The sequence below is a fragment of the Anser brachyrhynchus genome (genome assembly GCF_964034855.1).
Source record: "Anser brachyrhynchus genome assembly, chromosome: 11".
Lineage (NCBI taxonomy): Eukaryota > Metazoa > Chordata > Aves > Anseriformes > Anatidae > Anser > Anser brachyrhynchus.
Genome location: NC_137706.1, coordinates 27,830 through 41,958, shown reverse-complemented (window position 1 = coordinate 41,958; position 14,129 = coordinate 27,830). Strand labels below are relative to the sequence as shown.

At 59.8% G+C, this 14,129-nt stretch overlaps 1 long non-coding RNA gene across 1 annotated transcript in view; it reads left to right on the top strand.

Annotated features, from left to right (window-relative positions):
* The window catches only part of LOC308200991, a 71,763-nt gene that overhangs the window by 40,327 nt on the left and 17,307 nt on the right, over window positions 1-14,129 (top strand). The gene's annotated exons all lie outside the window — the stretch shown is intronic.

The window sequence follows — 14,129 nt, the reverse complement described above, 5'->3', positions numbered from 1 at the left end:
AATCTCTGGACTCACTGCACTGCATCCCCAGTGGTGCCAGTGCACTCTCTGGACTCACTGCACTGCATCCCCGGTGGTGCCAGTGCAGTCTCTGGATTAACTGCACTGCATCCCCACTGGTGCCAGAGCACTCTCTGGACTCCCAGCACCGCATCCCCAGTGGTGCCAGTGCACTCACTGGACTCACTGCACTGCATCACCAGTGGTGCCATTGCACTCTCTGGACTCACTGCACTGCATCCCCAGTGGTGCCAGTGCACTCACTGGACTGACTGCAGTGCATCCCCACTGGTGCCAGTGCTCTCTCTGGACTCACTGCACTGCATCCCCAGTGGTGCCAGTGCACTCTCTGGACTCACTGCACTGCATCCCCAGTAGTGCCAGTGCACTCTCTGGACTCACTGCACTGCATCCCCAGTGGTGCCACTGCACTCTCTGGACTCACTGCACTGCTTCCCCAGTGGTGCCAGTGCACTCTCTGGACTCACTGCACTGCATCCCCAGTGGTGCCAGTGCACTCACTGGACTCACTGCAGTGCATCCCCAGTGGTGCCAGTGCACTCTCTGGAGTCACTGCACTGCATCCCCAGTGGTGCCAGTGCACTCACTGGACTCACTGCAGTGCATCCCCAGTGGTGCCAGTGCACTCTCTGGAGTCACTGCACTGCATCCCCAGTGGTGCCAGTGCACTCTCTGGACTCACTGCACTGCATCCCCAGTGGTTCCAGCGCACTCTCTGGACTCACTGCACTGCATCCCCAGTAGTGCTAGTGCACTCTGTGGACTCACTGCACTGCATCCCCAGTGGTGCCAGTGCACTCTCTGGACTCACGGAAGTGCATTCTCAGTGGTGCCACTGCACTCTCTGGACTCACTTCAGTGCATCCCCAGTGGTGCCAGTACACTCTCTGGACTCACTGCAGTGCATCCCCAGTGGTCCCAGTGCACTCTCTGGACTCACTGCACTGCATCCCCAGTGGAGCCAGTGCACTCTCTGGACTCACTGCAGTGCATCCACAGTGGTGCCAGTGCACTCTCTGGACTCATCGCACTGCATCCCCAGTGGTGCCAGTGCACTCCCTGGACTCACTGCACTGCATACCCAGTGCTGCCAGTGCACTCTCTTGAGTCACTGCGCTTCATCCCCAGTGGTGCTAGTGCACTGTGTGGACTCACTGTACTGCATCCCCAGTGGTGCCAGTGCAATCTCTGGACTCACTGCAGTGCATCCCCAGTGGTGCCACTGCACTCTCTGGACTCACTGCAGTGCATCCCCAGTGGTGCCAGTACACTCACTGGACTCACTGCACTGCATCCCCAGCGGTGCCAGTGCACTCTCTGGACTTACTAAACTGCATCCCCAGTGGTGCCACTGCACTCTCTGGACTCACTGCACTGCATCCCCACTGGTGCCAAAGCACTCTCTGGACTCCCAGCACCGCATCCCCAGTGGTGCCAGAGCACTCTCTGGACTCACTGCACTGCATCACCAGTGGTGCCACTGCACTCTCTGGACTCACTGCACTGCATCCCCAGTGGTGCCAGTGCACTCACTGGACTGACTGCAGTGCATCCCCACTGGTGCCAGTGCACTCTCTGGGCTCACTGCAGTGCATCCCCAGTGGTGCCAGTGCACTCTCTGGACTCACTGCACTGCATCCCCAGTTGTGCCTGTGCGCTCTCTGGACTCACTGCACTGCATCACCAGTGGTGCCAGTGCACTCTCTGGACTCACTGCACTGCATCCCCAGTGGTGCCAGTGCACTCTCTGGACTCACTGCACTGCATCCCCAGTGCTGCCAGTGCACTCTCTGGACTCACTGCACTGCATCCCCAGTGGTGCCACTGCACTCTCTGGACTCACTGCACTGCTTCCCCAGTGGTGCCAGTGCACTCTCTGGACTCACTGCACTGCATCCCCAGTGGTGCCAGTGCACTCTCTGGACTCACTGCAGTGCATCCCCAGTGGTGCCAGTGCACTCTCTGGAGTCACTGCACTGCATCCCCAGTGGTGCCAGTGCACTCTCTGGACTCACTGCACTGCATCCCCAGTGGTTCCAGCGCACTCTCTGGACTCACTGCACTGCATCCCCAGTAGTGCTAGTGCACTCTGTGGACTCACTGCACTGCATTCCCAGTGGTGCCAGTGCACTCTCTGGACTCACTGAAGTGCATTCTCAGTGGTGCCACTGCACTCTCTGGACTCACTTCAGTGCATCCCCAGTGGTGCCAGTACACTCTCTGGACTCACTGCAGTGCTTCCCCTGTGGTGCCAGTGCACTCTCTGGACTCACTGCACTGCATCCCCAGTGGAGCCACTGCACTCTCTGGACTCACTGCAGTGCATCCACAGTGGTGCCAGTGCACTCTCTGGACTCATCGCACTGCATCCCCAGTGGTGCCAGTGCACTCCCTGGACTCACTGCACTGCATACCCAGTGCTGCCAGTGCACTCTCTTGAGTCACTGCGCTGCATCCCCAGTGGTGCTAGTGCACTGTGTGGACTCACTGTACTGCATCCCCAGTGGTGCCAGTGCAATCTCTGGACTCACTGCAGTGCATCCCCAGTGGTGCCAGTGCACTCTCTGGTCTCACTGAAGTGCATTCTCAGTGGTGCCAGTGCACTCTCTGGACTCACTGCACTGCATCCCCAGTGGTGCCAGTGCACTCTCTGGACTCACTGCACTGCATCCCCAGTGGTGCTAGTGCACTGTGTGGACTCACTGTACTGCATCCCCAGTGGTGCCAGTGCAATCTCTGGTCTCACTGCAGTGCATCCCCAGTGGTGCCAGTGCACTCTCAGGACTCACTACACTGCATCCCCAGTGGGGCCAGTGCACTCTCTGGACTCACTGCACTGCATCCCCAGTAGTGACAGTGCACTCTCTGGACTCACTGCAGTGCATCCCCAGTGGTGCCAGTGCACTCTCTGGACTCACTGCAGTGCATCCCCAGTGGTGCCAGTGCAGTCTCTGGAGTAACTGCAGTGCATCCCCACTGGTGCCAAAGCACTCTCTGGACTCACTGCAGTGCATCCCCAGTGGTGCCACTGCACTCTCTGGACTCACTGCAGTGCATCCCCAGTGGTGCCAGTACACTCACTGGACTCACTGCACTGCATCCCCAGCGGTGCCAGTGCACTCTCTGGACTTACTAAACTGCATCCCCAGTGGTGCCACTGCACTCTCTGGACTCACTGCACTGCTTCCCCAGTGGTGCCAGTGCACTCTCTGGACTCACTGCAGTGCATCCCCAGTGGTGCCAGTGCACTCTCTGGGCTCACTGCAGTGCATCCCCAGTGGTGCCAGTGCACTCTCTGGACTCACTGCACTGCATCTCCAGTGGTGCCAGTGCGCTCTCTGGAGTCACAGCACTGCATCCCCAGTCGTGCCAGTGCAATCTCTGGACTCACTGCACTGCATCCCCAGTGGTGCCAGTGCACTCTCTGGACTCACTGCACTGCATCCCCGGTGGTGCCAGTGCAGTCTCTGGATTAACTGCACTGCATCCCCACTGGTGCCAGAGCACTCTCTGGACTCCCAGCACCGCATCCCCAGTGGTGCCAGTGCACTCACTGGACTCACTGCACTGCATCACCAGTGGTGCCATTGCACTCTCTGGACTCACTGCACTGCATCCCCAGTGGTGCCAGTGCACTCACTGGACTGACTGCAGTGCATCCCCACTGGTGCCAGTGCTCTCTCTGGACTCACTGCACTGCATCCCCAGTGGTGCCAGTGCACTCTCTGGACTCACTGCACTGCATCCCCAGTAGTGCCAGTGCACTCTCTGGACTCACTGCACTGCATCCCCAGTGGTGCCACTGCACTCTCTGGACTCACTGCACTGCTTCCCCAGTGGTGCCAGTGCACTCTCTGGACTCACTGCACTGCATCCCCAGTGGTGCCAGTGCACTCACTGGACTCACTGCAGTGCATCCCCAGTGGTGCCAGTGCACTCTCTGGAGTCACTGCACTGCATCCCCAGTGGTGCCAGTGCACTCACTGGACTCACTGCAGTGCATCCCCAGTGGTGCCAGTGCACTCTCTGGAGTCACTGCACTGCATCCCCAGTGGTGCCAGTGCACTCTCTGGACTCACTGCACTGCATCCCCAGTGGTTCCAGCGCACTCTCTGGACTCACTGCACTGCATCCCCAGTAGTGCTAGTGCACTCTGTGGACTCACTGCACTGCATCCCCAGTGGTGCCAGTGCACTCTCTGGACTCACTGAAGTGCATTCTCAGTGGTGCCACTGCACTCTCTGGACTCACTTCAGTGCATCCCCAGTGGTGCCAGTACACTCTCTGGACTCACTGCAGTGCATCCCCAGTGGTCCCAGTGCACTCTCTGGACTCACTGCACTGCATCCCCAGTGGTGCCAGTGCACTCTCTGGACTCACTGCAGTGCATCCACAGTGGTGCCAGTGCACTCTCTGGACTCATCGCACTGCATCCCCAGTGGTGCCAGTGCACTCCCTGGACTCACTGCACTGCATACCCAGTGCTGCCAGTGCACTCTCTTGAGTCACTGCGCTTCATCCCCAGTGGTGCTAGTGCACTGTGTGGACTCACTGTACTGCATCCCCAGTGGTGCCAGTGCAATCTCTGGACTCACTGCAGTGCATCCCCAGTGGTGCCACTGCACTCTCTGGACTCACTGCAGTGCATCCCCAGTGGTGCCAGTACACTCACTGGACTCACTGCACTGCATCCCCAGCGGTGCCAGTGCACTCTCTGGACTTACTAAACTGCATCCCCAGTGGTGCCACTGCACTCTCTGGACTCACTGCACTGCATCCCCACTGGTGCCAAAGCACTCTCTGGACTCCCAGCACCGCATCCCCAGTGGTGCCAGAGCACTCTCTGGACTCACTGCACTGCATCACCAGTGGTGCCACTGCACTCTCTGGACTCACTGCACTGCATCCCCAGTGGTGCCAGTGCACTCACTGGACTGACTGCAGTGCATCCCCACTGGTGCCAGTGCACTCTCTGGGCTCACTGCAGTGCATCCCCAGTGGTGCCAGTGCACTCTCTGGACTCACTGCACTGCATCCCCAGTTGTGCCTGTGCGCTCTCTGGACTCACTGCACTGCATCACCAGTGGTGCCAGTGCACTCTCTGGACTCACTGCACTGCATCCCCAGTGGTGCCAGTGCACTCTCTGGACTCACTGCACTGCATCCCCAGTGCTGCCAGTGCACTCTCTGGACTCACTGCACTGCATCCCCAGTGGTGCCACTGCACTCTCTGGACTCACTGCACTGCTTCCCCAGTGGTGCCAGTGCACTCTCTGGACTCACTGCACTGCATCCCCAGTGGTGCCAGTGCACTCTCTGGACTCACTGCAGTGCATCCCCAGTGGTGCCAGTGCACTCTCTGGAGTCACTGCACTGCATCCCCAGTGGTGCCAGTGCACTCTCTGGACTCACTGCACTGCATCCCCAGTGGTTCCAGCGCACTCTCTTGACTCACTGAAGTGCATTCTCAGTGGTGCCACTGCACTCTCTGGACTCACTTCAGTGCATCCCCAGTGGTGCCAGTGCACTCTCTTGACTCACTGCACTGCATCCCCAGTGGTGCCAGTGCACTCTCTGGACTCACTTCAGTGCATCCCCAGTGGTGCCAGTGCACTCTCTTGACTCACTGCACTGCATCCCCAGTGGTGCCAGTGCACTCTCTGGAGTCACTGCACTGCATCCCCAGTGGTGCCACTGCACTCTCTGGACTCACTTCAGTGCATCCCCAGTGGTTCCAGCGCACTCTCTTGACTCACTGAAGTGCATTCTCAGTGGTGCCACTGCACTCTCTGGACTCACTGCACTGCATCCCCAGTGGTGCCAGTGCACTCTCTGGACTCACTGCACTGCATCCCCAGTGGTGCCAGTGCACTCTCTGGACTCACTGCAGTGCATCCCCAGTGGTGCCAGTGCACTCTCTGGAGTCACTGCACTGCATCCCCAGTGGTGCCAGTGCACTCTCTGGACTCACTGCACTGCATCCCCAGTGGTGCCAGTGCACTCTCTGGACTCACTGAAGTGCATTCTCAGTGGTGCCACTGCACTCTCTGGACTCACTTCAGTGCATCCCCAGTGGTGCCAGTACACTCTCTGGACTCACTGCAGTGCTTCCCCTGTGGTGCCAGTGCACTCTCTGGACTCACTGCACTGCATCCCCAGTGGAGCCACTGCACTCTCTGGACTCACTGCAGTGCATCCACAGTGGTGCCAGTGCACTCTCTGGACTCATCGCACTGCATCCCCAGTGGTGCCAGTGCACTCCCTGGACTCACTGCACTGCATACCCAGTGCTGCCAGTGCACTCTCTTGAGTCACTGCGCTGCATCCCCAGTGGTGCTAGTGCACTGTGTGGACTCACTGTACTGCATCCCCAGTGGTGCCAGTGCAATCTCTGGACTCACTGCAGTGCATCCCCAGTGGTGCCAGTGCACTCTCTGGTCTCACTGAAGTGCATTCTCAGTGGTGCCAGTGCACTCTCTGGACTCACTGCACTGCATCCCCAGTAGTGACAGTGCATTCTCTGGACTCACTGCAGTGCATCCCCAGTGGTGCCAGTGCACTGTCTGGACTCACTGCACTGCATCCCCAGTGGTGCCAGTGCACTCTTTCGAGTCACTGCAGTGCATCCCCAGTGGTGCCAGTGCACTCTCTGTACTCACTGCAGTGCATCCCCAGTGGTGCCAGTGCGCTCTCTGGAGTCACAGCACTGCATCCCCAGTGGTGCCAGTGCAATCTCTGGACTCACTGCACTGCATCCCCAGTGGTGCCAGTGCACTCTCTGGACTCAGTGAACTGCATTCTCAGTGGTGCCAGTGCACTCTCTGGACTCACTGCACTGCATCCCCAGTGGTGCCAGTGCACTCTCTGGACTCACTGAACTGCATCCCCAGTGGTGCCAGTACAATCTCTGGACTCACTGCAGTGCATCCCCAATGGTGCCAGTGCACTCTCTGGACTCACTGAAGTGCATTTTCAGTGGTGCCAGTGCACTCTCTGGACTCACTGCACTGCATCCCCAGTAGTGCCAGTGCACTCTCTGGACTCACTGCAGTGCATCCCCAGTGGGGCCAGTGCACTCTCTGGACTCACTGCGCTGCATCCCCAGTAGTGCCAGTGCACTCTCTGGACTCACTGCAGGGCATCCCCGGTGGAGCCAGTGTACTCTCAGGACTCACTGCAGTGCATCCCCAGTGGTGCCAGTGCACTCTCTGGACTCACTGCACTGAATCACCATTGGTGCCAGTGCACTCTCTGGACTCACTGCACTGCACCCCAATGCTGCCAGTGCACTCTCTGGCGTCACTGCACTGCATCCCCCGTGGTGCAAGTGCACTCTCTGGACTCACTGGAGTGCATCACCTGTGGTGCCAGTGCACTCTCTGGACTCACTGCACTGCATCCCCAGTGCTGCCAGTGCACTCTCTGGACTCACTGCACTGCATCACCTGTGGTGCCAGTGCACTCTCTGGACTCACTGCACCGCATCCGCAGTAGTGCCAGTGCACTCTCTAGAGTCACTGCACTGCATCCCCAGTTGTGCCAGTGCACTCTCTGGACTCACTGCAGCGCATCCCCAGTGCTGCCAGTGCACTCTCTGGAGTGACTGCAGTGCATCCCCAGTGGTGCCAGTGCACTCTCTGGAGTCGCGTCACTGCATCCCCAGTGGTGCCAGTGCACTCTCTGGACTCGCGTCACTGCATCCCCAGTGGTGCCAGTGCACTCTCTGGACTCACTGAAGTGCATCCCCAGTGGTGCCAGTGCACTCTCTGGACTCACTGCAGTGCATTCCCGTTGGTGCCAGTGCACTCTCTGGACTCACTGCAGTGCATCCCCAGTGGTGCTAGTGCACTCTGGACTCACTGCAGTGCATCCCCAGTGGTGACAGTGCACTCTCTGGACTCACTGCACTGCATACCCAGTGGTGCCAGTGTACTCTCTAGAGTCACTGTACTGCATCCCCAGTGGTGCCAGTGCACTCTCTTTACTCACCGCACTGCACCCTGAGTGGTGCCAGTGCACTCTCTGGACTCACTGCACCGCATCCCCAGTGGTGCCAGTGCACTCTCTAGAGTCACTGCGCTGCATCCCCAGTTGTGCCAGTGCACTCTCTGGAGTCACTGTACTGCATCCCCAGTGGTGCCAAAGCACTCTCTGGACTCCCGCCACCGCATCCCCAGTGGTTCCAGTGCACTCTCTGGACTCACTGCACTGCATCCCCTGTGGTGCCAGTGCACTCTCTGGTCTCACTGCACTGCATCCCCAGTGGTGCCAGTGCACTCTCTGGACTCACTGCACTGCATCCCCAGTGGTGCCAGTGCACTCTCTGGACTCACTGTACTGCATCCCCAGTGGTGCCAGTGCACTCTCTGGACTCGCGTGAATGCATCCCCATTGGTGCTAATGCACTCTGGACTCACTTCACTGCATCCCGAATGGTGCCAGTGCACTCTCTGGACTCACTGCACTGCATCCCCAGTGGTGCCAGTGCACTCTCTGGACTCACTGCAGTGCATCCCTAATGGTGCCAGTGCACTCTCTGGACTCACTGCACTGCATCCCCTTTGCTGCCAGTGCTCTCTCTGGACTCACTGCACTGCATTCACAGTGGTGCCAGTGCACTCTCTGGACTCACTGCAGTGCATCACCAGTGGTGCCAGTACACTCTCTGGACACACTGAAGTGCATTCTCAGTGGTGCCAGTGCACTCTCTGGACTCAGTGCGCTGCATCCCCAGTGGTGCCAGTACACTCACTGGACTCACTGCACTGCATCCCTCGTGGTGCCAGGGCACTCTCTGCAGACACTGCAGTGCATCCCCAAAGGTGACAGTGCACTCTCTGGACTCACTGCACTGCATCCCCAGTGGTGCCAGTGCACTCTCTGGACTCACTGCACTACTGCAGCCGCGGCAGTCGCTCCAGCCGCGGTAGCCCTCCAGCCTCGGCAGCCGCGGCAGCCGCGGAAGCCGCGGCAGCCGCTCCAAACGCGGCAGGCGCTCCAACCGCGGCAACCGCTCCAGCCGTGGCAGCCGCTCCACTCGGTAGCGGCTGGAGCGGCTGCCGCGGCTGGAGCGGCTGGAGCGTCTGCCGCGGCTGGAGCGGCTGCCGCGGATGGAGAGGCTGGCGCGGCTGGAGGGGCTGGAGCGGCTGCCGCGGCTGGAGCGGCTGGAGCGGCTGCCGCGGCTGGAGCGTCTGCCGCGGCTGGAGGGGCTACCGCGGGGTTGACTCGGCTGGAGCGGATGCCGAGGCTGGAGCGGCACTCTCTGGACTCACTGAAATGCATTCTCAGTGGTGCCAGTGCACTCTCTGGACTCACTGCTCTGCATCCCCAGTGGTGCTAGTGCACTCTGGACTCACTGCACCGCATTCCCACTGGTGTCAGTGCACTCTGTGGACTCACTGCACTGCATCCCCAGTGGTGCCAAAGCACTCTCTGGACTCCAGGCACCGCATCCCCAGTGGTGTCAGTGCACTCTCTGGACTCCCGGCACCGTATCCCCAGTGGTGCCAGTGCATTCTCTGGACTCACGGCACTGCATCCCCAGTGGTGCCAGTGCACTCTCTGGACTAACTGCAGTGCATTCCCAGTGTTGCCGGGGCACTCTCTGGACTCACAGCACTGCATGCCCAGTGGTGCCAGTGCACTCTCTGGACTCACTGCATTGCATCCCCAGTGGTGCCAGTGCACTCTCTGGACTCACTGCACTGCATCCCCAGTGGTGCCAGTGCACTCTCTGGACTCACTGCACTGCATCCCCAATGGTGCCAGTGCACTCTCTTTACTCACTGCACTGCATCCCCAAGGTGCCAGTGCACTCTCTGGACTCACTGCACTGCTCCAGCCGCGGCAGACTCTCCAGCCGCACCAGCCGCGGCATCCGCTCCAGCCTCGGCATCCGCTCCAGCCGCGTTAACCGCTCCAGCCGCGGTAGCTCCTCCAGCCGCGCCAGCCGCTCCAGCCGCGGCAGCCGCTCCAGCCGCTCCAGCCGCGGCATCCGCTCCAGCCGCTCCAGCCGCGGCAGCCGCTCCAACCGCGGCAGCCGCTCCAGCCGCGGCAGCCGCTCCAGCCGCTACCGAGTGGAGCGGCTACCACGGCTGGAGGGCTACCGCGGCTGGAGCGGCTGCCGCGGCTGGAGCAGTGCAGTGAGTCCAGGGAGTGCAAAGGCACCAGTGGGGATGGAGTGCAGTGAGTCCAAAGACTTCACTGTCACCACTGCGAATGCAGTGCAGTGAGTCCAGAGAGTGCACTGGCACCACTGGCGATGCAGTGAAGTGAGTGCAGAGAGTGCAATGGCACTACTGGGGATGCACTGCAGTGAGTCCAGAGAGTGCACTGGCACCACTGGGGATGCAGTGCAGTGAGTCCAGAGAGTGCACTGGCACCACTGGGGATGCCCTGCAGTGAGTCCAGAGAGTGCACTGGCACCACTGGGGATGCACTACAGTGAGTCCAGGGATAGCACTGGCACCACTGGGGATGCAGTGCAGTGAGTCCAGAGAGTGCACTGGCACCACTGGGGATGCCCTGCAGTGAGCCCAGAGAGTGCACTGGCACCACTGGGGATGCAGTGCAGTGAGTCCAGAGAGTGCACTGGCACCACTGAGAATGCACTGCAGTGAGTCCAGAGAGTGCACTGGCACCACTGGGGATGCAGTGCAGTGAGTCCAGAGAGTGCACTGGCACCACTGGGGATGCACTACAGTGAGTCCAGAGAGTTCACTGGCACAAAAGGGGGTGCAGTGCAGTGAGTCCAGAGAGTGCACTGGCACCACTGGGGATGCAGTGCAGTGAGTCCTGAGAGTGCACTGGCTCCACTGAGAATTCACTTCAGTGAGTCCAGAGAGTGCACTGGCACCACTGGGGATGCAGTGCAGTGAGTCCACAGAGTGCACTGGCAGGACTGGGGATGCAGTGCAGTGAGTCCAGAGAGTGCACTGGCACCACTGGGGATGCAGTGCAGTGAGTCAAGAGAGTGCACTGGCAGGATTGGGGATGCAGTGCAGTGAGTCCAGAGAGTGCCCTGGCACCACTGGGGATGCCCTGCAGTGAGTCCAGAGAGTGCACTGGCACCACTGGGGATGCAGTGCAGTGAGTCCAGAGAGTGCACTGGCAGCACTGGGGATGCAGTGCAGTGAGTCCAGAGAGTGCACTGGCACCACAGGTGATGCACTCCAGTGAGTCCAGAGAGTGCACTTGCACCACTGGGGATGCACTGCAGTGAGTCCAGAGACTTCACTGGCACCACTGGGGATGCACTGCAGTGAGTCCACAGAGTGCACTGGCACCACTGGGGATGCAGAGCAGTCAGTCCAGAGAGTGCACTGGCACCACTGGGGATGCACTGCAGTGAGTCCAGAGAGTGCACTGGCACCACTGGGGATGCACTGCAGTGAGTCCAGAGAGTGCACTGGCACCACTGGGGATGCAGTGCAGTGAGTCCAGAGAGTGCACTGGCACCACTGAAAATGCACTTCAGTGTGTCCAGAGAGTGCACTGGCACCACTGGGGATGCACTGCAGTGAGTCCAGAGAGTGCACTAGCGCCACTGGGGATGCAGTGCAGTGAGTCCAGAGAGTGCACTGGCACCACTGGGGATGCACTGCAGTGAGTCCAGTGAGTGCACTGGCACCACTGGTGATGCAGTGCAGTGAGTCCAGAGAGTGCACTGGCACCACTGGGGATGCACTGCAGTGAGTCCACGGAGTGCACTAGCACCACTGGGGATGCAGTGCAGTAACTCCAGAGAGTGCACTGGCACCACTGGGGATGCACTTCAGTGAGTCCAGAGAGTGCACTGGCACCACTGGGGATGCAGTGCAGTGAGTCCAGAGAGTGCATTGGCACCACTGGGGATGCACTGCAGTGAGTCCAGAGAGTGCACTGGCACCACTGGGGATGCACTGCAGTGAGTCCACAGAGTGCACTGGCACCACTGGGGACGCAGTGCAGTGAGTCCAGAGAGTGCACTGGCACCACTGGGGATGCACTGCAGTGAGTCCAGAGAGTGCACTGGCACCACTGGAGATGCAGTGCAGTGAGTCCAGAGAGTGCACTGGCACCACTGGGGATGCAGTGCAGTGAGTCCAGAGAGTGCACTGGCAGCACTGGGGAATGCAGTGCAGTGAGTCCAGAGAGTGCACTGGCACCTCTGGGGATGCACTGCAGTGAGTCCAGAGAGCGCACTGGCACCACTGGGGATGCACTTCAGTGAGTCCAGAGAGTGCACTGGCACCACTGAGAATGCACTTCAGTGAGTCCAGAGAGTGTACTGGTACCACTGGGGATGCACTGCAGTGAGTCCAGAGAGTGCACTAGCACCACTGGGGATGCACTGCAGTGAATCCAGTGAGTGCACTGGCACCACTGGGGATGCAGTGCAGTGAGTCAAGAGAGTGCACTGGCACCACTGGGGATGCACTGCAGTGAGCCCAGAGAGTGCACTGGCACCACTGGGGATGCGGTGCCGGGAGTCCAGAGAGTGCACTGGCACCACTGGGGATGCAGTGCAGTGAGTCCAGAGAGTGCACTGGCACCACTGTGGATGCAGTGCAGTGAGTCCAGAGAGTGCTCTGGCACCACTGGGGCTGCAGTGCAGTGAGTCCAGAGAGTGCACTGGCACCACTGGGGATGCAGTGCAGTGAGTCCAGAGAGTGCACTGGCACCACTGGTGATGCACTGCAGTTACTCCAGAGAGTGCACTGGCACCACTGGGGATGCGGTGCGGTGAGTCCAGAGAGTGCACTGGCACCACTGGGGATGCAGTGCAGTCAGTCCAGTGAGTGTACTGGCACCACTGGGGAAACACTGCAGTGAGTCCAAAGAGTGCACTGGCACCACTGAGAATGCCCTTCAGTGAGTCCAGAGAGTGCACTGGCACCACTGGGGATGCACTGCAGTGAGTCCACAGAGTGCACTAGCACCACTGGGGATGCAGTGCAGTGAGTCCAGAGAGTGCACTGGCACCACTGGGGATGCAGTGCAGTGAGTCCAGTGAGTGCACTGGCACCACTGGGGATGCACTTCAGTGAGTCCAGAGAGTGCACTGGCACCACTGGTGATGCACAGCAGTGAGTCCAGAGAGTGCACTGGCACCACTGGGGATGCACTTCAGTGAGTCCAGAGAGTGCACTGGCACCACTGGGGATGTAGTGCAGTGAGTCCAGAGAGTGCACTGGCAGCAGTGGGGATGCAGTGCAGTGAGTCCAGAGACTTCACTGGCACCACTGGGGATGCAGTGCAGTGAGTCCAGAGAGTGCACTGGCACCACTGGGGATGCAGTGCAGTGAGTCCAGAGACTTCACTGGCACCACTGGGGATGCAGTGCAGTGAGTCCAGAGAGTGCATTGGCACCACTGGGGATGCAGTGCAGTGAGTCCAGAGAGTGCACTGGCACCACTGGGGATGCACTGCAGTGAGTCCAGAGAGTGCACTGGCACCACTGGGGATGCACTACAGTGAGTCCAGAGATTGCACTGGCACCACTGGGGATGCAGTGCAGTGAGTCCAGAGAGTGCACTGGCACCACTGGGAATGCACTGCAGTGAGTCCAGAGAGTGCACTGGCACCACTGGGGATGCACTTCAGTGAGTCCAGAGAGTGCACTGACACCACTGCGGATACAGTGCAGTGAGTCCAGAGAGTGCACTGGCACCACTGGGGATGCAGTGCAGTGAGTAAAGAGAGTGCTCTGGCACCACTGGGGATGCAGTGCAGTGAGTCCAGAGAGTACACTGGCACCACTGGGGATGCAGTGCAGTGAGTCCAGAGAGTGCACTGGCACCACTGGGGATGTAGTGCATTGAGTCCAGAGAGTGCACTGGCACCACTGGTGATGCAGTCCAGTGAGTCCAGTGAATGCACTGGCACCACTGGGGATGCTGTGCAGTGAGTGCAGAGAGTGCACTGGCACCACCTGTGTTGCAGTACAGTGTGTCCAGTGAGTGCACTGGCACCACTGGGGATGCAGTGCTGTGACTCCGGAGAGCGCACTGGCACCACTGGGGATGCAGTGCAGTCAGTCCAGTGAGTGCACTGGCACCACTGGGGATGCAGTGCAGTGAGTGCAGAGAGTGCAATGGCACCACTGGTGATGCACTTCAGTGAGTCCA